This window comes from Gymnodraco acuticeps, unplaced genomic scaffold (assembly GCF_902827175.1).
Source record: "Gymnodraco acuticeps unplaced genomic scaffold, fGymAcu1.1, whole genome shotgun sequence".
NCBI classification, from domain to species: Eukaryota; Metazoa; Chordata; class Actinopteri; order Perciformes; family Bathydraconidae; genus Gymnodraco; species Gymnodraco acuticeps.
The window spans coordinates 984,303-1,010,147 of NW_022990021.1; the positions used below are offsets into that span (position 1 = coordinate 984,303).

General features: G+C 40.5%; 1 long non-coding RNA gene across 1 annotated transcript in view; it reads left to right on the forward strand.

The window, feature by feature from the left end:
• LOC117544672 overlaps window positions 1-22,350 on the forward strand; it is a 34,283-nt gene extending 11,933 nt beyond the window's left edge. Inside the window, exon 3 of the long non-coding RNA XR_004568718.1 lies at window positions 21,295-22,350. This is a non-coding gene — a long non-coding RNA (uncharacterized LOC117544672). The remainder of the gene's footprint in view (window positions 1-21,294) is intronic.
• The last annotated feature ends 3,495 nt before the right edge of the window (window positions 22,351-25,845 follow it).

A 25,845-nucleotide genomic window follows, 5' to 3' on the forward strand; every position in this document is an offset into this window, starting at 1 on the left:
TATTACATGTCACTGCATGCATGCACTGAGCAGCTGGAACGCGGAGATCATCATATCATTCTGTCTTGTATTACTTAACAACAACAACAACAAAAACGGCTTGTTCGCGGGCGCGAGCCGGCTCCCGTCGTTCACTTAAACGTGACCGACACATCACTACAGTTTAGTATTTTTAAAATACTGTTACATTTGTCCCGCAAATCGTATCAGGTTGCACTGAGTAGGACGTTGTTAGCGTGCTACTGCTAGCACTATTAGCACTAGCAGTATCGCTAGCAGACACATTGTGTAGGCTGTCAAATACGCTGCACCGTTTTAGATTCAATGAGTGTCTCGTTTGCAAATGCTTCATTAAGTTGCTTGTCCTTTACAAGCAACTAATTGAGTACATAGATTGCACTTTGCACTATCGCCACTACATTTTTTAAAAGTGCACCCAGACCTTCGATCGCTTCGCTCTGTCCGCCATGCCTGCAGGAGTCTCACAACAATAATAAGAGCGCTGTTGAGAGAGATGACGAGTGGCATTTACAGTGGCCAATCAGAGGGGTCTCAAACTGGATACATCACACGGGATGAGGGTTCCCAACCAACCAGAATGGTTTAAAATTAAACTAAGGAAGTAGACGTAACACATATACCGATAGCAGCACCGTTTGTCCAGCGCAGCGCCATATAGACTGGCGCTGCGGCTTAACGGTATACCGATACCGTCCAATCAGGTACCGGTATTGACTTAGTACCGGTTCTCGAAGTCACGCCCATCTACTTCCGGTCCATGGGACCTTATTTCGGAAAAATAATGTATTGAAGTCAGTTTGAATTGTGCCATGAATTACACATATGATGTTTGTCAATCTTAAAAAATAATTTCCATGTCAAAAAAGTCACAGTTTGTTGTTAAACTGTTGAAATATAAGACTATGAAAAATACGCAACTAGAAAGACTACAAATCCCAGAGTCGCGTAAGTGATGTCACAATTGTTTTCCTCCACTAAGAGATAGCTAAGATCAGCGCCATATAGATATAATCCATCTATATGGCGCTGGCTAAGATAAGATAACTTTAACAAGATGCCTGTGTGCTTAGTAGGTTGTTATCATACCAGCAATGGGTCTTGCTCGTTCTTTCGCTTCCCGCCTGATGAAAGGAGTGGCTGGATCAAGTTAGCTAGTAGCTAGCACGTTAGTTAGCATTACAGCCTTGTCATTTTTTTTAGCGTTAATATTAAGTAATATTAAGTAACCAAAAATGTTAAACAGTAAGAGTAGTAGTCATATTTCGTGAACCCTTTGAAGAGTACTGTCACCGGTGTGATCATTCTATAATACACAATTTAAGCCCGGGGGAGAAATGCTAATGCTAGCATCGGCGATCGCCGATCTTTTCTACTTCATGCTATCTGCACAAATGGTTGACATTAAACATTAAAAAGACCAGGCAGTTCAGAGAGAATCAAAGGAAGGCAGGCAGGCAGCTTTGCATGACATTCTTCTGGACGTGTTTCATTGTGGTGATAGTGAGGGTAGTCAATCGTTTTGTTGACAAGACAGTAGTGACGGCCATCTTGGTGACGTGTGTTGTTCTGCGAGACCAGAGATGTAGTTCATTGAGCGTTTCACACAAACAAATGTGTTACTTCACAGTTTTACGACCCATTTTTTTTTTTTTGACCTGCAAAATTTGCTTTTAAATTGACAAACATCATATGTGTAATTCGTGGCACAATTCAAACGGGATCGAAAGATAATCTTTCTCTCTCCATTGACTTCAATACATCATTTTTTCGAAATAAGGTCCCATGGAAATCCACCGGAAGGGGAGGGACTTCGCCACTCTATACCCATCCCTAGCCATGACACAGACAGTCTGCGGTTTGTACTTGTTTAACTTTTGTCTAGTTTCTGAACAAATATGAGGAGCTGTGAGCTTGAGTGATGTTGTTTTTCTGTGGTTCGCATTGAAGATGACGTCACGGCTCCGCCTACACTGCGTTATAGTTACTGCCCCAGCTACTAAACTGTAATGGAAACGCAGCATAAAGTGAGCCTGGCCTAACAAGGCCTAACTATACCGTACTAAGCCAAGCGAGGCCCTGCAATGGAAATGCGCCATAAGCGGCTGGTAAACAAGTGTGAAAGCTGCTGATCTGCAGAAGGAACCAGCAGCAGGCACGTCTGTTGTACGGTGTGTTCGCTTGTCATAGGACGTCCTCCTACACCTGGTGCACACACAGCTCCTCCAGACAGCCTGAGGTTGCCACTCAGGAGCCCCAGTTGTCTGGGTGAATTCGGGAGCAGGCGGTAAAGAGTTGGGGGGGCCTGCGAGATAACAGTCACAGTCAGCTTTGCATCACGACAAGGCAAGGTTTGTGTTAACAGTGGCATTTAAAGGTTTTGAGCATTAAAATGAAGATGTATTCGATTGCAAGGCGTTTTAAAGTACATTCACACTTCACAGAGCTCAGTTCCCTCTCCGCCTCAAACACACTGATCCCGCTCCCTTTTGATGTGCTGACTGTCTGTCCCCGGGGTGGTTTTGATTGCCTCTTTACTCCCCTCCTATGTAAGTCAATAGGAGCCAGCTTGCCATCTGTGGGAATTGATACCTCTGCTGAATCATACTATTAAAGTGCCCCTCCATCTTCCTCTCCACTGTCTCTACCCGCTCCTTCTCACCCCTCTCTCCCATCTAACACCCCCCCCCCCACACACATCTTGTCTTACTGCTAGAGATGCAGGAGACGTGTCTGCCAATGGGAGCTAAGGCCGCGTTCACATCGAAAATAGACCGCTGAATTACAAAAAGGCAGTGGTGAGAAGATGAATTACAAAGTCAGTCTATTTTTAGTAATATAGCAATGCTTTTTTATTCCTATAAGAGGCCATACCCCACGAAGAGTTGGAGTTAGACAGAACTGTACATCTCTCCTCCAGTCAATATCTAATTCATATTGGGATATTACATAGATGTGTCCATTTATCTGGTATTTGTTCTGTACCTGTACTGTAAGGAACATTTAGTCGCCTTCTATATTAGTCAATCGGCTGAAAAAAATTTCAGCCAACGAAAATAATTTCAGTTTGGTTGAACAACTTTTCCAGGCTTCTGACAGTTTATAATAATAAAATAAAGCATTGTATACTAGTAAACCCTCTGTCTGGTTGCAACCAGTTCAGGCATCTTATTTTGTTATTAGAACAAGAAAAACATCCAAGTTTGTCAAATCTTTCGGCCACTCTGTAGCCGCTAAAACAAATGTTTTTTATTGAGGTGATTAATGGTGATTTATTGCCAAGCCCGTGTCACTTTCTTGAGTTTTTCTTGGAGGACAGTTGTGAAAACATAGATATTGACACAGAGGAACTGAGGCTGCAGCCGGCTGACACCTCCAGCCTCTGATGGAGATGGAGGGGGAGGAGGAGCAGGGGAGGAGAGTTTGTGCCGCTGCTGCTGACTTGTCACTGCGACCCAGCAGGCTCATCCTGCTCCTGATTAATGGAGCTGTCTGCAGGGCCTCGCAGGGGAAGAGCGGGGCTCCTCTCCCATTCACAGAGCCCCCGTTTATTTGCCCACAACAGATGGGCCCCCTGGGGCCCGCCGCTCATTTGCACCTCATGCACTCCGCATCCTTCATCTTAATCAGTGAACATGTTCCTGAGCAGGAGCCACCTGACCTACAGGTGACCTCTGTGACTTGTCAACCTTCAAAAAGTTACTCTAAAAAAACAATGACCCATACCCCGGCGTTGTCGGGTAGATTTTCTCTTTTCCCTTTTTGTCCCCACTCTGCAAGACACTGGCAGAGTGGGGACATTGTTACTCATACCTTCAGCTGATGATGTATGTGAGTCCAGAAGTTCTATTTATGCTGCTTTAGCCTAGTTCTTCTTATATGAATTGATGAGGGAAATACGTGATCAAACTAAGAATTATTTCATGACATTTTCTCAATGGGTCGATTCATTGTTTGGTTTATGAAACATCAAAATACAAAATAAAATGTACCAAAGCTGAAAGAGATATATCTTGTTTTGTCCAAATCCTGAATATCACTGAAGACAGAAGTCTAAGGCATATGGACGTATATCTAAGAAGTTTAAATTAGAATTTTAATCACATTTCTATTTGAAAGGAAATTACTAAGACGATAAATTGATAAGCAAAACGTCTGCAGTTCTGCTATAATATCCTTCCAGCCCTCTCCACCATATGTATATAGCATCTAAACTATTGACTGAGGGGATTATGTTTCAGATAGTAATATCTGAGGCTCGAGATATGTGTGAAATAAGGAGCATGTGCTTAATCCAAAAGCTGTAAAAGTAGAAGTAAAACAGCCAATTAACCATTTTCTGGTTTCAGTGTTTTTGTGCCAGAATGTTTTTTCTTCTTGTCAGAATGACACTATGTACTTGTACTTGTAAATCTGATCATCAGCATCTGCCAAATTAGACAAATGCCGTACCAGACTGCAGAAATGCTTTGGTCCCAGAAGCGTCTGTGCTCCGCCATGTCTCCTGAGCCTTTCATTCACACAGCAGATTGTCTTTGTTTGTCTCAGACTCACGATTAATTCTACATCTTGGATGGGGAAGACCATTTTGAAACTCCCTGTTAATTGTTACAAATGAAGGAATCCTTTGTTTTAGCATCAGATTTTAGAAAATTGAACGTGTCTTATCCTCCCTTCTCCTCTGTGGTGACATTGAGCATTGTTTCCCACTTCCTGCTGATGGCTGTTTCTTTTCACTATCGGGGAGAAGCAGGACGGGACTTTTTCAGTTGATGCTGATTCACCACAGATTAGATTTTGGTCCCCAACCATGAGATTGCTTGGTTTTGCTTTGTAACATTACATGAAGTACTTATATTATGGATTATAATGCATCCTACGTGGGTGTAATATATAGAAACTACTCTTTTATGTCTTAAAACGCGTCCTCACATTGATTCATGGCTGTGTCCAAAGCTTTGTGACAGATTTAGTAATAGTTTCCTTCCTCTGGTTGCTTTCTCTGGAAGTTGAACACTTCATCTACTTAGTGCGGAGTAAAACAGATGCTTGATTAGTGAGAATTAGCTAGATCTCCATGTAAAGTGTATAAGGATTAAGAGTAAGCGAGTGGAGTCAAACCGTCTCTCACAGTTCTTTCCTTAACTGCTCACTTGGCCATTCGTTTTCATGCAGCAAAATTTAATTTGGAAAAACTGTCTTCCTAGCCCATTTGGCTCAGTAAGGCTTCATATTGGCTGAAAATAAAAATGGTCAGTTTATTTTGCTCTACAGAAGGAAACGGCTTAGAGCCTAAAGCCCATCAGATTTTCACACCTCCACCTCATTAGCATTTACCTAATACAGCTGACAGGGTTAATTGTTGCTATGGCTCTGTAACCACTAGGCTTGCTAGCAGAGCTATCGTATCAACCTAATGCTACCTCCATGAATAGTGAAAACACTTTATCTCCTGTAGGGATGCTCCGATCGATCGTTCGGCCGCCGATCGTTATCGGCCGATATTCACTCTCTGCCAATATCCACTCTCTGCCGATCGATCGGTGCTCTCTATAAAGGCCGATCGGGAGAGCCGATCACATGACGTAAAATACATGACACTCAGTATTTTAAGGTGTCCGAAAAAGACAATAAAATAGCGGTATGCAACGTGTGTGAAGCAGAAATCCTGCAGCTCCGCCCGTTGTGACGGACCGGTGAGCGGAGCAAAACACACACTAAGAGTTAGACCTAACACACTTAGCTATTTTATCTACCTCCGGAACAAGCTAAACTAGTTATAAATATGTTTATTCTTCACTGTCGGGTTACTCATTACTGGATCAGTGAGCTGCATGAGACGATATCAAGTACTGCAAAAATGTTGGCAATCATATATCAAGTACTGCAAAAGTGTTGGCAATCATATATTAACGACCAATGTCACGATAATTAATTTTGTTGGACGATACATTTCCACGGAAATTATTGCGATAATAAACGATAATATTGTCGGCACCGTTTTAAGACCATCTTAGACCACTGACATAATGATAATATATAATAATAATGTAAGTACATCCATTCAAACAGAACTTTTTATTGAAAATTCAACATTGCAAATGAAATGTGAAATAATATTCAAATATATAAATGATATATAATAAATAAACAAATACATTAAATTCTAAAAACTTTATTAAATCACACAACCAAACCAATAAATTAAATAGGCTGGAAAACAGAGCGCTCTCTCTCTCTCTCTCTCTCTCTCTCTCTCTCTCTCTCTCTCTCTCTCTCTCTCTCTCTCTTTCTTTCTATATATATATAATATGAGCACACATTGTCTCACAAGCAAAAAAAACCTCCTTTTTAAAACAACAGTCAAGTGTACAGTACACTGTCCATACAAAGACCCAGATGCCTCAACAGGCCATATCCAAATCTGTTCGAGCAAGGAACACCAACATGTTTGCATTGTCGGACAAATGCATCTTTGATTGTAAACTCCAGCTGCCGTGTTTGCTCCCAGCTGGGAAAATGGAATGGGGTGGTTGTGTTTCAGGTGCAGTTTAAGGTTGGTCGTATTGCTAGCTTTTGTTGCTACCTTATTAAAAGAAATGCGACATACCAGCGCATTCAAGTCCCTAGGTTTGCTTCGTTGATTTGGCTTAAATCCAAAAATATTCCCACACCGGAGATGTGGAATTAGGTTTTGCAAACAATTCCATTTAACTTCAAAGTCACACGTTGTCCTGCTTGTCTCTATATTATTCATTTGGCTGCTACGCTGTTGCACGCGGAGTGTCCTGACCTGGCTCCGCCCCTCTCAGCGCGCTTGGCCAGCAGACACAACACTCCGGGCCGGTAGAGTGGCCGGTCACATCTTTCTAAACAAACGCGCTTGTAAACGGCAATTTATCGAGGTCAGAAAAGCTATCGAGTTCATTTTTATTTATCGTACGATAAGTCAATTAATTGCTTATCGCGACAGGCCTAACGATCAATAACGCTGGGACGTTTGCAACACAATGTGCAAAATACTGACCAAGGAAGAGCATAAGTTTACAGAATGCACTTGTCAGTTGCTAATGTTAGCCGAAACTCTAGCATTGCGTGGTATTGTAAATCTAACTTTTTGTTGTTATCATTATTTCGATAAAATGAATTTGAACTGACAGTTATGTATTTGTGGATAGTTAGCAAATATGCCGAACATGCTAACAGATTCTGCTAACGGAGCAGACAGATAAGCTGTTTAACTATTTCTTTACACTTTGGCTCTGTTGTTTTTGGTTTTTAAACAGCCATAAAAAAAGATACCACTCCTTCAGGCATTCAGAGAAATATAAAGCTTGGCAACACCTAGAACGAATTGTTAAGCTATGTATAAAAAGTCACTGTTTGCATTCAAGTAAAAAAAACGAGTTCATGCCTTTGTACACCTTCTTTTGTGATGAATGGTTGGCTCGCAGCTGATCAGATGGCTCATTGTCTGTAATACCCTCACATGGTATTCCGGCTCACCTCAGTTTAATCTCTTTGGGCCTGAGCCAACTCTAAATGCACAGATCGCCTCTTTTTACAGAGACAGCAGTGTCAGCAGGGCTTTGCTTCTCCGCTGAGCCCCCATGCAGACCCCTGGGTCCCTGCCTCCCATGCCCTGAAAAGGAGGTTGAACCCGTGGGACCCGGGCTGCAAAAGTGGCCTGGTACTCATCAGCCGCTGGAGGTGTTTTGTCTAAAGCTTTTTCATTCATTTACTCTGCTGTGTGAGTGTGCCTTTAACATTAAACAAGCAAGGGCCGACATGTAAATATTTAGCCTTCCATGTTTGAACGAGTTCAAAGGCGGCGGAAGAAATGAATGGAGCTCCAAGTTCTTCAACCCAGATAAAAGAAGCTGAATTAAATGTCCATAAAGAAACTTCACAGCTATATCTACATTTTCATTGTGAAAGGGTAGTAATAAATCACAAACCCGTCTTTAATGTAGGACACCAACGCTTCCAGTTTGTCCCTCGAGTTTCCCACCGGCAGTTGGTGATTAATGATCCTCGGATCTAAACTCCACCGTCCTGTAAAGCCGGGTTAGCTATTGGTTATTCTTCAAAATGACAGCCATAGGATGTGTAAGAATAAGGGTTACGAGTCGGGATGCAGGGTGAAAGGTTGTGGCCTGAGGGGTCATTTAAGGCACGAGCTTGGTCCATGTTAGAATCAGACTTGGGTCAAGACTAGGGATGGGAACGATTAATCGAATATTCGAAATTATTCGGTTATTCGATTACCAAATTAGTTGCCAACTAATTCAGTCGTCGATTCGTTGGTGACGTCATCACATGTGTTTTACGCGCCGTTAAACTCCAACGTTATTGGTCTTTTTATCGGTACTGGAGACATTAAAAAAATATATGTCATGTATTATTGCTACAAAAACATTATATCGCAGTCTTAGTGTCGCCAACTCGTTTCTAATATGCAAAAAGACAAACAAATGCGTCTATGATGTATTTTCGATCAGACGAGATCTCTCTCCCCCGTCTGTGTGCGAGGGGGCGGGGCAGTTTACACACACGCAGCTGCTACATGCAGCAACACACTGCGGAGATGGCGGAGAGAACGCGCTCCGAGCCGAGCTCCGAGTTCTTATTATACATCCATGGCTCCGAGGTGTGGTTAAACTTTACCCGTCTCGATCCTTATATATACAGTCTATGGTCTCGATGTGGAGAATGCTTGTTGCCAAAAGTGCAATAAGAGTTTAGCATGTAAGGGCGGTAACACGAGCAATTTGACTAAACATTTAGCAAAAGTGCACCACATTCAGACGGAGGAATGCACCGGGTTCCACTGTCTTTCTAGTAGCTCTGTAGCCCCATCCACGAGTAACTTTTCCACGTCAGGTGTTATGTATGCTAGCAGCAACACACGGAGTTAACTCAATTATACAAACATGGGTTAATGATTAGAGCTAACTGAGTTATTTATCTTGTTAAAGTTTCAGCTATTCTGTTTACAGTTCTGTCATCAGATTATTTAATACGATTTGTTAAAACACTGTTGTTTCTTTTGATGTGAAATATTATTTATTTAATTTAAATTAAAAGCTATGTTAATTTTGTTCAAAATGTGTTAAGTTAATTTAATAATTTTTGTATTTTTGAATCAAGTATTCATCTTTATTGTCTTCATTGTTAGTTTCCACATGCCTAAAACAACCTCAAGCTAAATCTAAAAGTTGATGGCTAAATAAGAACGTTTGAGAAATTGTGCAAGGCATACGTAATAGTCCGAATAGTCGATTAATCGTTTCATTAATCGATAGATTAATAGATTATCAAATTAGTCGTTTGTTGCAGCCCTAGTGCCTAAATTGATTACATATTATCAAATGGAATAATTCGATGTATACGACAGTGCCATAGCTAAATGTGTTAGTTAGTTTAAAAACCAAGTTATGTTTTAAGCATGAAAGCTGTTGGCCTATAGCTATATCAACTGTTCAAACTGTGATCACCAGTTCAATATATTTGACAAATTCGACTTGGTTACCATACTTATTTGAACATGTATTTATTTATTTTTCAAAATTAAAACAAAAAAATGTCTCAAATTTTTTATTTATTTATAGGATATGTACATTTCGGTTAATCGGTTAACCGTTTTTTTGGGGGTCGAATATTCGAATATACATTTGCTTTCAAATTCCCATCCCTAGTCTAGACTGGCCAGAAAGGTCACCACCCCTTTTTAAAAGTGTGGGATAGCAACAGTTAAAGTGATGAAATTACACTTCCTTATTTTGACTTATTCAGAAATGTAAACTCCCATGTGACATGTTAAGAACATATTTATTGACCGCCGAGGTATGCTGAGTTGTAATTATCCCCAGCTCTTGATATATGATAGACCGTTTATGATCTTGTGAGTTAATTTGCTTTGTGTCACTTTGGTATCTTTCAAGTTCAAGCCTGGACTCTTTCTGTTTCCCGTTCAATTTCGCAGAGCATCAGCCGCTGCCCTCTGTGCCCAAAAGCATTCGATGGTTCACGGTTAGGTCAACTGATCTCATGGATAATGTCAAACCTGTCAAAGACTTGAAAGAGCAACAAATAATATATTTAATGAAAAATATTTCCGTTGAAGTTTGAGGACTGTGGTGGAAGACGTGTTCAGAGCTTTTCGTTAATTAAAAAAGCAATATATAACAATTACTACAAGTCCTGCAAACTATGTAAACAATTAGCATCAAATGTTACCCAACGTAACACACAAATAAAAGTATTCATTATGCAATTGCAATGGCCGACTACCCAATTATGTGTTTTATATAACTGGAATATAATTATTGATTACTAAATGTGTTAAACACTTGTGTTGCAGCTGGTAAAGATGATTTTAATTAATGTATATTCTTCTGTGTAGCTTCACCTAGTCATCTTCATTGATGAGTTGATTATCTTCTGTTTATTTTATTTATACTTTGAATCTGAAAATGAACTTAAGCGAAAATATTTACCTTCATAACGTGGGGTAGATTTATAAAGTAATATAACATGTAAATTCTCAAATAAAGTCTTAAATGGTACTTAGGTACAGTTTGTGAGTACATGTGTTTTGTTACATTTCACTACTCTGCATTTGACCTTAAAACACATCTTAATTTTGACTTTACTTCAGCTGTACAGCAAATTAGGAGCTGAGAAAGTGGAAATACCCACATTAAATGTATTTCCTAATGTTCTGAGATGATAATAGTGTCATTATTACAGCAGGAAATAAACACTCAGCCATCAGAATGCTAATGTAAGGCCTGGTTGTTCAGTTATTGGATTTGTTTGGGATGTTTTTCAATGAGTGGAAGTTAGGATGAAAGAAGGGTGAATTCCATGAACTCAGGGAGAACAGTAGGGCTTATATCAGCGTGACGAGCAGGACATTCTGTCTATAGGAATCATATGACTCGTTTATTTCTGTGCAGTATACCATTTCACACAAATGTACTTATGTTGAGAGGAAGTCAGGACAACAGTACACTGAGGACAATGTGCTCTATCCAGTTAGTTTGTGACCTAGTCTGACCTGGTAGTGTCTCCGAAAATGTATCTTTTGGCTTAAAAATTGTAAGTCTTAGCCGAATGACTACTCTATTTAGCAGGGGCGTTTCTTGGACCTGGAAACATTAGGGGCTTAGCCCACAGTGGCGGCACCAGAGATTTACTTTTGGGGGTGCTGTGGGGTAGCTTGATGTTTCATAGAGGGTGCTCAAACATGTAGGGTTTCCCATTAAGGTATCGGGCGCTACAGTTGAATTTTCTACTGCAACACTCCCCACACACACATACACAGTACACCCGCGACTGTTACAATGAAGGCTCGATAATCAGCTCACGGCATATAGGTGTAAGCAGGGGTAAAGTAGGGCTGTGCAATCAATCGTATTTTAATCGCGATTACGATTATGGCTTGCGACGATTATGAAAACAGCATAATTGACAAAATACGATTATTTTGCTGGGTGCGCTTTCGCCCCTCCCTAAAAGCCCACTCGGCCACGTGGGAGTGACATATGTTGTGAGTGTTCAGCGCGAGCGAAGATGTCAGAACAAGAGCAGCAACTCGTTAAAAAGAAGGGTAAAACTATTTCCACTATTTGCAAGTACTTTGCCATTACATTCCACATCGCTAAAGATATGTGCCCAGTTAGCACTGTTAGCAACCAGGGCTTTAAGCAACTTGTCAACACGTTGGACAAGCGTTACGCGATGCCGTCTCGGTATTATTTCAGCAGGTCTGCGCTGCCTGCACTATATGACAAATGCCGTGGGGAAGTTGAGAGAGATGTGGCTTCAGCTGACTACTTTGCTACCACAACAGACCTATGGTCTAGCCCAGCGGTGCCCAACCAATCGATCGCGAGATGTGTCTAAAAATAGAACAACAATATTCTGTTTTATCGTTACTGTCCTGTAACATAATCTTCCTGTGCCAGAATAATGCACTTGAACGCATCAAAGCTTTGTGATTGGCCGGCGTCACCCCATGTGTCGGGGCGTGGCTGAGGGTCTTCAGTACAGGTGGCAATATTGTCACCTGCCTGCGCTCATCTCTGAAACCAGACCATGTAAACAGGCTGTTGTTTCTTGCAAAAAATCTTTAAGAGATGACATGAGCAGTCCTACCAGCATTTGCCATGGTGGCCTAAACATTTTTATTTGGTCTTAAATTGTAGTTCAACATTTATTTCCTGTTACTTCTGGACCATGACGGTTGGCCAGCCTTCAACGTTTAACTGAGTGGAATAATGAATATGTTTTACCAATATGTTGGCTATATGTTAAGGAGTTTTCAGTAGGTTGTGACAGTGCACTGCATCATATTTGATTTAATTTATTTTGGTCTAATTTATTTTTATTTATCATATTAATAATATATGTTTAGTATGGTTTTGGAAGTGTGCTCCAACATATTTATTGATCTTGTTTATTGGTAAAATATTATTTGTTTTAAAGTTCAATAAATGGTCAATGAATAATCGTCAAAATAATCGTGATATCAATTATTGACCCAAATAATCGTGATTATGATTTTTGCCATAATCGCACAGCCCTAGGGTAAAGTGCTATTTTTTTACAAGTGGGGGGCGGACCTAACATCCTCTAGGGCAGTGGTTCTCAAATGGGGGTACGCGGACCCCTAGGGGTACGTTGGAGTACTGCAGGGGGTACGTGAGATTTATTTTATGTTAATGAAAAAAAAAACGTAATTAACGCATTTAAACAAACTACTAATAGTAGATTAACTACTTTCTTCAAAGGTTTACAGAAACTCTGGATAATAAAATAGGAACAATAAACAGGGTGCTCTCTTTTCCTCTCCCTCTCCTCACAGCCCGTCAGTCTCGTGCAGCCCGCTGAACCTGTAATGAGTGACCTGACAGTAAAGAATAAATATATGTATAACTAGTTTAGCTAGTTCCAGAGTAGATCAACTAGCTAAGTGTGTTAGGTCTAACTCTTAGTGTATTTAATTTTGCTCCGCTCAACGGTCCGTCACAGCGGGGGAGCTGTGATCATGCAGAGCTGCGTGTTCTCCGTCAGCAGCAGCTGATCTGATCTCTCTCTCGCGTCCGGTTATACTTCACTCGCGTTTATGTTCAAATCCATCAGATCTAGCTAGTTCTAGTTAATTATATGACTGCCTGCGTGTCAAAGGACCTAAACAATAAGCGTTGCTTGTCAACGGCGTGTGGCCGCAAAGTATAGCGCAGCATTATGCATATGTTTATATGAGGGGTCAAAATCCCATGCTCATAAAATGCTCATATATTGTTTTCTCTTCATTCCCCACGCCCCTAAATAAATAAATATACTAATTTTAGGAAAAGTAAGGAAGTTTGAGCAGTGTGGGTTTTATATTAACAGTTACACATATTTCAAGTGTAATAACTGCAGTTGCCTCCCTGTCAGAATAACAAAGATCCTCAGTGAAGCACAAGCCCATGTTTCTCACTACGTTGTACAAATTATTAAAAAGATCAGTTCAATGCAACTAATGTCGTCTCAGTGTTATTGCATGATGTTAAAATTGGTTTGCCATGAATTTAGTGATGGATTGTAAACATTTGAAATGTAGCATTTAAGTGTTTCTCAGTTACAAGGTTATTGTTTTAATAAATCAGACACTGATGGTGCAGCGCTGTACCTCTTTATATAGGCATTTTTTGCGCTGATCAGGGGGTACTTGGCTGATTTTTTTTTTCAAAGGGGGTACATTATTGAAAAAAGTTTGAGAACCACTGCTCTAGGGCAGTGGTTCCCAACCTGGGGGGCGCGCTGATTGTCACTAAAAGCCTTTTCTCTACATTACAATAAAATATAAAAAATAATTGATTAATTCATTTGAATACAAATTAAAATAAGTAGCTATTATAGGCATAAAAAGACAGAAGTGTATCATTCTTTCTTTAAAATGTTTCTTCTGCCCGTAAAGTGTCCAAACCGGGCTTGTCTGGATAAGCGCATTTTTAAAACATGTCATTGTCCATGCCGGTTTCAGTTGGATTATTTGTCACAGTTGCTCCGATCAGATCGGTCTCCTCCATTTTGTAGATTATTTACGACTTTTGAATCCACATAAACACATCGGCAAAATCCGATTTACTTTGAGCATGTGTTTTAAACAGTTTAATCCCTTTGTGAATTGTTTCCACTTGTGCCGTCCTTTAATTTCTTCATTCAGCGGGAATCCAAATGAATTAATCCTGAGTCCAATAACCATCAAAGTCACTCCAATAGTGCTCCTTAATTACGCTTTCATCCTCCTTTAACAAAATACTTCACATTCATCCAGTTTGTGACAGTAGTTGTTGCATTTTTGAGACTTTTAAACTTTAATTACCGCTGTTGCTCCAACAGGAGTCATTTGGGGGGGCTCTTGGAAAAAAAGGTTGGGAATCCCTGCTCTAGGGCACTGGGCAGTGGTTCTCAAATGGAGATACGCGGACCCCTAGGGGTACGTTGGAGTACTGCAGGGGGTACGGGGTATTTTATGTTAATGAAAAGGAAAAAAAACATAAGTAATGCATTTAAACAAACTACTAATAGTAGATTAACTACTTTATTCAAAAGTTTACATTAATTCTGGATAATAAATGGGAAAAATATACGGGGTGCTCTCCTTTCCTCTCCCTCTCCTGACAGCCGGTCAGTCTCGTGCAGCTCGCTGAACCTGTAATAAGTGACCCGACAGTAAAGAATAAATATATGTATAAATAGTTTAGCTAGTTCCGGAGTACAAACTAGCCAAGTGTGTTAGGTATAACTCTTAGTGTATTTTGCTCCGCTGAACGGTCCGTCACAGCGGGGGAGCTGTGATCTGGAAGAGCTGCGTGTTCTCCGTCATATTTCAAAATGCGAAGTGTAATAACTGCAGTTTTCTTCCCTGTCAGAATGACAATCCTCAGTGAAGCACAAGCCCATGTTTCTCACTAAAGTGTAATTACAACTTATTAAAAAGATCAGTTCAATGCAACTAATGTCGTCTTAGTGTTATTGCATGATGTTAAAATTGGTTTTCCATGAATTTAGTGATTGTAAACATTTGAAATGTTTAAGTGTTACTCAGTTACAAGGTTGTAGTTTTAATAAATCAGACACCGATGCTGCAGCGCAGTACTGTACCTCTTTATATTGTCATTTTTTCCCTAACAATTTGTTTTTGCGCTGATCAGGGGGTACTTGGCTGCATTTTTTTTCAAAGGGGGTACATTATTGAACACATTTTGAGAACCACTGCTCTAGGGGGGTCCTCACCTCCTCTAGGGGGGTCCGGGGGCATGCTCCCCGTGAAGATATATTTTTAAATATTGAAGTTAAATGCACTTTGAGAGCAAAATGAAGCAGAACTGTAAACAGATTTTCTATTTCTTTATGGATATTTTACAAATCACTCTCCTTTTAAACTGTATTCTTATTTTACTGTCAGATAGTATTTCATAACTGTTTTTCATTTATTCTCTTGTTTTTTTATAAATATAATGATATGAAGGTGTGCCTCGGAAATAATCTTTTACATAATTCGTGACCAAACCCTTTGAGACCCACTGAGATAACTTAGACTAAAGTTAACTATCTAAACACTCAGAGAGTCCTTTAGCTCACCTGAGTCTCTCAGTCTGTCAGGAAAGGACTCTCCTCCAGCTTGTTGTGGAAACAGCTCCTTATTTCCGTTAGTGCAGCTAGCACCAGATGCTAACAACACGGCCCCTGCTGGCACTGGTGCTCTCTCTCTCTCTCTGGTGTCTTGCCTCTGTTGCATTCACTGAACACGGGAAATTACAATCCTGCCATCCTCTCTAGTGTCATGATGAGGTTCAGGTAAAGCACGGTTAATGTATTATATTATTGAGGGAGAATTGTCCGGGGCTACAGAAAAAACATGCCAGGCCAGGCGATGCCACTGGTATTTAGCTTGACTTTTTATGAGCTATAATGGTTTCCTATGGGGATATTTCTCATGCTTACAATTCAATGTATTTTATGTTTCTAATCCTAAAGAGAAGTTTCATTAGGTTTGACTTCAGTAAAAGTTACTTTAAGAAGAATTGGTCTTTGCACTTATTGCCAATTTATCTATTATTGGTTCATGTTGTTTTCATAATATGGGAATTTCGGTTATTACCGTTTTACGATTTGGTTCATCAAAAGACCAAAGTTACAAATGTGGAAACTAAAGCTAAATTATACAAGTGGCTAAAGAAGAAATACAGATGCCTCTTTCAGTCAACTAAAACCCCTTCTTTAATATAATAAAACCCTTACTTAATGAATATATCATGATTCTTTGGGTCGGTATATGTAATTAGTGAAAATCACCTAAAGGAACGTCTTCATAGTCCTTTTTATGTCTGACTTAGGGTAAAAAATCCATAGATATTTATATTTTAGGGCAGAAAGTTCTTACATTCCTGTAGCAGGAACCAACAAATATGTAATTGAAAACATTTCTTAAACAATTCATCTGACTAATCAATTAGTCAACCCTACTATACTGTCGATGTACAGTATTTTATAACCCTCACATGATCAACTCTGCAACAACACAACCCTCTCCAGTTCTCCCATGACGCAGACATCATGCATCTTCCCATCGTTTTATCTCTTCATCCCATGTGAACAGAAGTTTATTGAGGAAGTCACCTAATTGGAGAAGAGTCATGTCTGGGAGACTAATAGCAAATCTAGAATAGGAAGTGAGTTTTTCAGAGAACCCATTGAGAACGGACACAGCAGATTATACAAATGAAAGTATTTATTTCTCAAATATTAGGGAATGTGATTGTTTGTGAAGTTTTAATGGAAGTGCTGATGCTTTGCTTAATCAGGGACAAAACAAAAAACGTTATTGCCTAGGAGGAATTTAATTTTTTGACTATTCAGCAGGATTAAGTACTGGTCCATTTGAATGATAATTAATGGAAGTGTTTAGCATGATCCAAAGAAGGATTTTGAGTATCTAATTTACTATAGAATAGGCCATTTGTGCTGCATTTCTGCTTTTTAAATAATGAATCACTTCAATTAAATGCCTCCCAATTGGGAAAAACACTTAATAAAACATAATTTGAGCATGTTTGCAGGACAGCACAAACTAATACCTCAGGGTGTGTACACTCATTTGGAATACTGATTATGCTGTGAAATGGTAAGGAAATGAAATGTGTATCAGCGAAAACAGAATGTTAGAACATAAACATTCATTCATTATTCATCTCCTGTTGTCTGACGGCAAACGACAACCATGGTCACTATTTCACTTTCATTAGTTTGCCGCTCATGTTACAGATATTTTATTAAGAGGAAGTTGAGAAGTGCAGCGCTCTGCAAACGGACGTGGCCAGGGTTTACATCTCTCTTCTGGTTTCACTTGATATCCCGTTGATGTTGTGCGTCAGATATAGGTGTCTGATTGTTTACATTGGTCACGTGTTGCATTCACACAGAAATTATAGCTGCAAAACGAGTGAAACGGGCCAAGTTTCTGTCGGCCCTCTTTGATTTGCAGCGGTTTCATTAAAGACTATCATTGTTGTAATTAAGGCAGTTTAAGAGTCGTAAGTTCTCCTGGCTGAATGCTCCTGTCTCGCTCCTCTTTGTCCTCGCTCCTTTAGAGGAAGAAAAAAGACGTGTGAGCATTCATTCTGGATTTGCACCTGTTGAATGGAGCGTACGTCTTCCCCGTTTTACGTCTTGAATTTACAACCCTCAGCTGGAGGGACGACCTTTCACTCGGCCTCTATGGGAGAGCCGCAGCTGCTGTGATGACTTCACTGGCTCCTAGAGTAAAAAGACATCGAGGATGGAGTGTGGGGGGGGGCTCTCCACGCACCTTGAACCTGATAGCAGCCTGATTCGTCACGCCACTCCATCAGCTGTTAGTTTCTATCCGATTTAACAGATTTCAAAGGAATAAAAAAGTGTATTCATTTCTCCTTGTGGACTCATTTGTATCTCTTCATGTGACTGAAAGAGAGACAGGAAGAGACAGTAAAAATGCCCCCCTAGTCTTTAATATGTGTGGTCCTTGGCAAAAGAAAATTGAGTTTAGCAGCTGTGTGAAGAGAAACATTAGCAATGCTGACTCATTACAAAGAGTAGCTGAGAAGTCTGTGCCAATTTATTTCTGGTTCTGGCAGAGAAAGATGTAGCACACTTCCACTGGAGAACAGTTTGTGGAGAAATCTCCACTTTGTTAAAGGATGATTTTAGGAAGTGCCCCATTACTGAACAGCTCCTCTTCTGCCTGCTGGCTTTCCTCTGGAGCAGCTGCCTGTCTGTGAATGTGTCAGTGGGTACATCTCTGAAATTCAAAGTGCTAATTAGGCTTGAGCTTTTGAGGAAGGCCCTGAACTCAGCATCAAGCAGCGCAATGTGACAAGGTTTCTGAATATTCCAAACGTCACTCTAATGTCTAGCCTTGCTATTTACTAACAGTCGTTTTTCTGGGGTGTTAAAATATCATGGTTAAGATCAGTTAACTTCAGGTGGTCTTTCAAACCCAGAACAGTCAAGGTCAGACCTTTGACCGCTCTCCAGGGTTGTGTCTGTCGTCTGTGGCCCTCTTGTTTGTCAGTCCGGTCAAGAGGTTTTCAAGTAATGAGCTTGTTGTCGATAAAAGACGTGTTGCAGATCACCGTCGTAGCTGCGGCTGCTAGCGTTGGCACTGCTGAACATTCCTGATGGGTCGCGTTACAGCGGCAATACGAAGCAGCTGGACGTCGACAAGTTTAGTAACTGGTGACTCCAAGGGGCTGACGTTGCTTTTATTCAACTAGTTTGAAGCAGCTCATTGCAGATCTCATATCCTCCATGACCTATTAACCAGTCATGTATTGGAGTGTGGGATCACTTTAACTAAATGGCTTATGAGACTTAGCATCCACGCTTAGTCAGTTACATTTCCAAATGCATATCTTTCTCTCTGTTTTGGCTCTCTGTCCAGTCTTGAGCATTGCTTTTCCACATCTTCCTTCAGAGCGTATATATTTTTCAGTTGTGTGTGTGTGTGTGTGTGTGTGTGTGTGTGTGTGTGTGTGTGTGTGTGTGTGTGTGTGTGTGTGTGTGTGTGTGTGTGTGTGTGTGGGTGTGTGTGTGTGTGTGTGTGTGTGTGTGTGTGTGTGTGTGTGTGTGTGTGTGTGTGTGTGTGTGTGTGTGTGTGTGTGTGTGTGTGTGTGTGTGTGTGTGTGTGTGTGTGTGTGTGTGTGTGTGTGTGTGTGTGTGTGTGGTCTGGTGGGCCGAAGAATAAGACATTTGAATGTATTGCTTTATGCTTGTTGACAAAGCTTCCTGAGACAATGACTGCAGTTTTCTTCCTCTTTTACTTTCTGTATCTGCTGCACATTCTGGGACCATATTCCTCTTTCAGATGATAAAGTTACATTCGACATGATGTCGGTTGGTGATCCCAGTGTAATGTGTTGCTTCTACTGCTGACAAAATCTGCTGGTGTCATGGCATTATATTTGTGTATGGACAGCAGCCAGCCAGCCAGCCAGCCAGCCAGCCAGCCAGCCAGCCGGTTCCCTTTATGACCTATTGTAGTCGAGACTATCCCTCCGAGCGCCGTTGTTATCAAATGACCTGGTTTAATCAGATGAAATGGGATTTCCCACAGCGAGGCAAAGTCACACTGGGAAATGTCACAAACCTCCTCTGCATGCCTCATTGTTTTGGCAGCAGTGAAGTTGGGTGCTGCTTATCATGTATAAATAGCAGTGGTGCATAAATGCAAGTTCAGAGCAGATAGGAGTGTGTGTCCATAAGAGCTGCACACTGTAAAGGTTCATGTGTCTGAGCGGGTTTGAGCTCAGTGCCGGTTTTAGCCGGGCCACGCTCAGATACCAAACGTCCACAAATAGAGTGAGAACACATGAGCTGGCAGTGGGGCAGGATCGTGTCGGTTACAACCTCGCCCACATTTCTCATTAATTTTTTTTTACCCCCTGAAAATACATTTTCTTTGACACGCTGCTGTTTTTTATTACTGTGGCACAGTTGCCCAAGAAGTCGATCTCTGTGTGAACCATATAATAGTCTTACAATGGGAGTGATTCAAGCACAACATCTGTTAGCAGCAAAAAGGCATGACCTTTTTTAAATGAACTGTAAAAGGCTGATTGTTTTCAGTTTGTATTGGCTTTCACTGGAACATACCTAGAAAGTGGCACACCATTTGTCATTAAGGGAAATGTAGGATCTAAAAGTCAGGATATCTTGTCCTCTATTGCCTACATTTTTATAATTGTATTGATCTGTCACTCCAAACATTTTGGGACTACAATACTGAATCACAGGATGAACAGTTTCCAGGAAAAAGAGCATCCTTGTCTGTCACATATTTCTTGGGATTTTACTAAAAACCACTTCATGCAAAAGCTTGTTTGGCTCAGACATTCCCCTCAGGACATGTAATAAATTACACTTACTACCAACCCTGTGGTGTTGTTACCTGAGCATAAGGCTTTGTGTGTTTTACGTTCTAGCATTCCAAAGTGACGTTCTCCAACAGATGCTCGCTCACACAGCTTAGGTGCAGCGACAGGAAGTGGAGGAGAATTCCAGCCGTCGCCAAGAGCTGTCTATTACGACAGGAGTGCCACTTCTTTCAAATGGTGCCCTTGGCTTTACAACCAGGAGCTGCTGTGATCTGTCATGTGGTTTTACCATCAGGGAGCCGGCTGAAATGAACACAGATTGAACCAGGTTCAAAGCCCACATTAACCTTAATTCTGGGAGATGCCAAAGATGGCAGGCTGTGTTTTGGGGAGAGACACACAGGACATGTATAGAGACACACAGGACATATATCCCAGAGTCTTGGGTTAGAGTATATAAATACAACTTCAATTATGAGCTGGAGCAAGCCGCAAATAGTTCCTTGGGTACACAATTGTATATCTATGATATCATTGTATACTAGAAACACTTCTCATTATAATACAACACCTACTACATCCTCTAACTGACCACTGTTACCAACACTTCTCTATAACAGCTTCAGCCAAAACTGAACCTCACAACCTCGATGAAGGTTTTTATTTCACCACTGTGAAGGTAGAAAAAAATGAATGCTGCTTGTCATTTTTTCTTCTTCTTAATTTCCCGCCAAATGTACTAGCACCACTACTCATAAAGAAAGGAGCCGCTCATTTGCGTTTGAGTTGAAAGTTTTACTTGCATAATGAAACGTAAGTTGGTATCATATCAGTACCTAAACATCTCTTTTCTCTTTTGCAGGGTGGGTGGTGTTGCAGACCCTCAGGCAGTCCCAGGGTCTGCTGCAGCTGTTGCACTCATGAAGATACTGATCTGAATGGGAAGGATGCAAAGGTGGAAGCAGTCAGTGTTGGACTTGGTTTCACCCTTTTGTATGGTACACACACACTCGCACATACTGCATACGATATCTACTTCCCCCTTTCTTTGAGATGACACAGATACACCCTGAATGGGCCCCTGTGGTGATCTGCATTGTGGTCGGGAAGTACCTAGTGTTACAACTGCCACACTGGTCTCCTTAAAAAGACAGTGCTGATCACAAGTTAAAGGTGGGGTAGGTAAGTTTGAGAAACCGGCTCGAGATACACTTTTTGTTATATTCCATGGAATGCTCTTAACATCCCGATAGCAATGAATATCTTAAGTGCTTTGACGAAAAATCCATTAAAAAATGTCATCTGTGGAAGCCGTGGTGCTGTAAAAAGCACGACCAATCATTTTAGCCGGCCCGGCTAAAATAACTGGATGGCCTACCTGCCTGTCAGCCTTCCATCTGTGCACAAACTTATCTCGTGCCCTCATTGGTCATGTGCGCGTTCGTGTGTGTTGGAGGAGGGGCTCTGTAAGGAAGTGGCAGATTTTTTCCGGCTGTGTATTTTCAAATTCTAGCGCACTCGACCTGGTTTCTCCAAAATTACCTACCCTACCTTTAAGGGGTTGAATAAGGCTTTTCACTGCCGTTTGCCCACTTGAAATGCATACAATTATGTGTTTAATGTATCATAAAGGTTGAAAGTTATCCATATTTATACTCTTTGAAAAATGGGTTAGGGTTAGACAACTCAAATGGTTCCAACTTGACCTGAGTTGCTGGGGTCATGGGAATGTTGTACCATATTAATTAAAGTATAACACAACCAGGTAAAAGAGGAATACATTTGTTTTGCAATACTTTATTAAGCTGCATAATTTGTTGCTTAGTCAATGTATGTATTTTCCATCACTTTACACTGTTGTATGTTCTGAAAAATGTCCACACTTGTCTGAATAAAATGTTACGCTAGCAGATGTTTACTACATGTGTGTGTGTTATTCTTAGAGAACAACAAGCGAGCTTTATACTAAAGCCGGTTCTGGGTGTTCTGCATGGCTGCCTTACAGCTGCAGAGAGTGAAAGCGTTTAATCTGAACATGAGCTTCTCACACCTCACAAGGGTCAATTACGCACACTAGACACTAAATCCCCACTTATTACTCAAACCTAACCCCAACACAGAGCAGATGTATCGCCTTTATGAATAGGGTGCAGAATTTCCAGTTATTGCCAATTTTAAAATGTCTTACATCTATCTTATGTTTTATTACAACTGGTGAATAAAATGTCATTATTAGCAATACAAACAATCACCAAAATCCCAGAGTAATTACTGGCATCTGGGAAGGCAGCAACATTATTTAAAATAAGTCTGATGCATTAGAACCGGATGATTATTTTAGAAATGTCACTATGTTGCCAAATCTTAGCTATTAGAATGTTATCATAGCCGAATAGCGACAAAAGGTTGAAGAAACTTGAATGGGCCATCATAGTCTGTTTATATGATGGGTTACATGTGGGACTATTTTTGGTGTGGGAGTTATTCCAAGGTAACCAGCGAAGATTCAAGGAAGTTAACACTTGAGACCAGGGTTAGGGTTACACTTAAAGTTGATTAATGAGGTTTACAATTGCTGATAAACAAACTTTTGTTAACTTTGGAAAGTGCCAGGCCAGCTGTTTCCACCTGTTTGTAGTCTCTATGCTAAGCTAAGCTAATCATCTACCAGCTAGCTTCATATGTTCTGTAAAGTGGTGTTGGTCTTCTTTTTTTTCAAGTATTGTCAAGAGTATATCCCAAAAACTGTTCCTTTAAACACACACTACATTATTCTGGCAGCAGCTTAAGTAGGCAAGTGCCTTGCTCGAGGGCAAATAGTCTTGTGACTGTGTGCCACTTCCAGTTGGTTTATGTCCTGGACTTTACATACTTCCCTCTCCCTTCTGTTAGCCACACAGAAACATTTGTATGTGGTCAGCTAAGTGGTTAGTCATGCTCACTGGACTGGATCCCCTTCTGCCACCGTCACTTTTTAAACTCTTTAACCCCCCTTAACATTCACAAACTCATAATATCACTCTTTTGACTGTGCCAGGTCAAGCTGTCTGATTTTCTCTTTTGCTCACTTTCATGTGACGCCAGGGTTGTATGTGAAGAGAGTGAGAAGGTTAAACAAACTCAAACCTCATTAAAATAAATCTCCGTCAACTCCCACACCCTTTACTTCCATAGGTACAGGAACGCGCTGTCATGCTTCACATCCCAAGCAGAATTACTACATGACTTCAGGTAATAAATGAACCAGTAATGCCCAACCAGAAAACAAAGAAAAAATGTCAACCCTTACTCCCCGATCAGTTAAGGCTGACTGAGTTTCCCACCACTGTGCCACTAAATCCTATACAGGACCATTTAACACACACAAACAATACGTTTATCATTCATCTCTGTAAAGTGTCACATCATAACTTTGATTATCTATCACACACTATGTGAAATGTGATACTAAAAGGGAAATCCCCCAAAACGTGTGGTTTAAAGTCCTCAATCAGCATCACATACTTGGAGTGATAAGTCCTTCATGAATGCACAATTTTCCGCCAAAGTTTGAATTGTTTTTTAATTTAAGTAAAGTCCATATTTGTCTATTTTTCCTGTGTTTTATCTCTGGTTTTAATTTGGCTTGGGAGTCGCTTCACAATGTGCTGTGATTCTTTACAGCCCAGTAAACCTGTTAAATGTCAGTTTAACCTTGCTTGACATTCTCTATTTTCACTTGCTCTGAAACGTTTAAGGATAGCCAATAACAAAGGACATTATCATTAAAAGAAAAGTTATTGTTTTGATTTACTTTCACCCCTTTTTTTGACTTGTGACCCTTTTGAAGCGAAGCGATGTCGAATCATTCAAATCAAACAAATTGGGTAAAAAGCCTCTGTTTTAAATCAGTATAAAGTCCAACAAGCCAATGATAAATATTCCATGGAACAATTTATTAAAAGAAATAACTTGCATTATAATAATTCCCTTTACAATCACCATCGTCCCAGCTTTTCAGTGTAGGAAAATGTCCCAACGTCTGACCTCATCGTCGGGGTCCGGGCTGGGTTCACGCCCCTCCCTTTGATGTGGCTGTTCTGTTTGTTCACCAGCGCCAGCGGTCTGCTCGCTCCCATTCAACAATCTTCCACTTGCTAAATCCCTCACTCTCACTTGGCAGCGGCCGCATTGTTTGCGTTTTACACCAAGAGGTGAGAAACAAGCGGGCTAATTCGCACCTCCAGCCTCAATCCTGGCTGCAGAGATCAGGTGTGACTTCTCACCTGCATTCAAATCCAGCGTGGCTCCAGAGTCGTCACCAACCTCTGAAAAGCCCAGTTTGTGCTTCTCATGTCCAAATGATTAGTTATCATTTCTACAGTGCTGGAACAAATCATATTTTGAATGCTACACTTTAGTATATTTGTCTGCTGAAGAGGCAGTGCTCACCTTTAATCTGACTTTTACACAAGTATGCGTGAGCATGATTTGTGACGTCTCAAATGGCAAATCATGTTCCAACCTGCAACCTGAAACTTCTGGGTCACATACATCACACTGAGAATGGACTTCCAGTGTGATGTAGGACACATCTTGTGTGCAGCAGTTGGACTTCTGATTGAAAATCACTTGTTTTAAACAATTCAAATCACTGAACTTAAAGTTACCTAGTGTAGCACCAATGTAAGTTTAAGTTATCCATGAGTCGACAACCACCAAACAAAAGGGTTGTTTTTTCTAACCAGTAACGCAACAATAATGCTGTTGACCGCGCAGTTCCTTTTTTACCCAGTGTTTTTAAATGTGTATGGAACATGTGAATATTTAAATAACATTAATATGGATTGCCTACATTAATGAGCAAGTTGTCATCTTTTTTTCGGCTAAAGAAGTCATAGAAAGTCTGATGAATGAAAGTCTTTATTGTTGATACTAGAGATTGTTTATTGTTCCAGTTGGACAGAAGTGTCTCTGAGGAATCTGGAAGTGTCTGAGTGTTTTCAAACAAGCTGCAGAGTTTTTTATGTGTTAAACAAAAGAAAAGCAATCCTCTGACTCAACTGTAAAACAATTATAACATGAGAAACACAAGCTACCTGAAACCATGACTCATATACTGATTATAATGCCTCCAGTCTTCAAATGAATCAGGAAATGGTGATAAACGGTCCTGATCACAGTTTTAGGGCGGCACCCTTCAACAGCCTGTAGAGTCATAAAAGTAAAAGTTTTATTTGTTAACAGGAAAGTTTCGCAAGTGTCCACAAAAGCTTTATGAATCACCGCTAACATGAACTGTTAAAGATAAGGAGAGTTGAAATCAAACAATGTTGAACACTCACTCATTGATATCCCAGACTGCAGGGCAACAATTTAATTGAAGCACAAATAACTGAATATTTACATTAATAAAATACGTGCTTGCTTTATC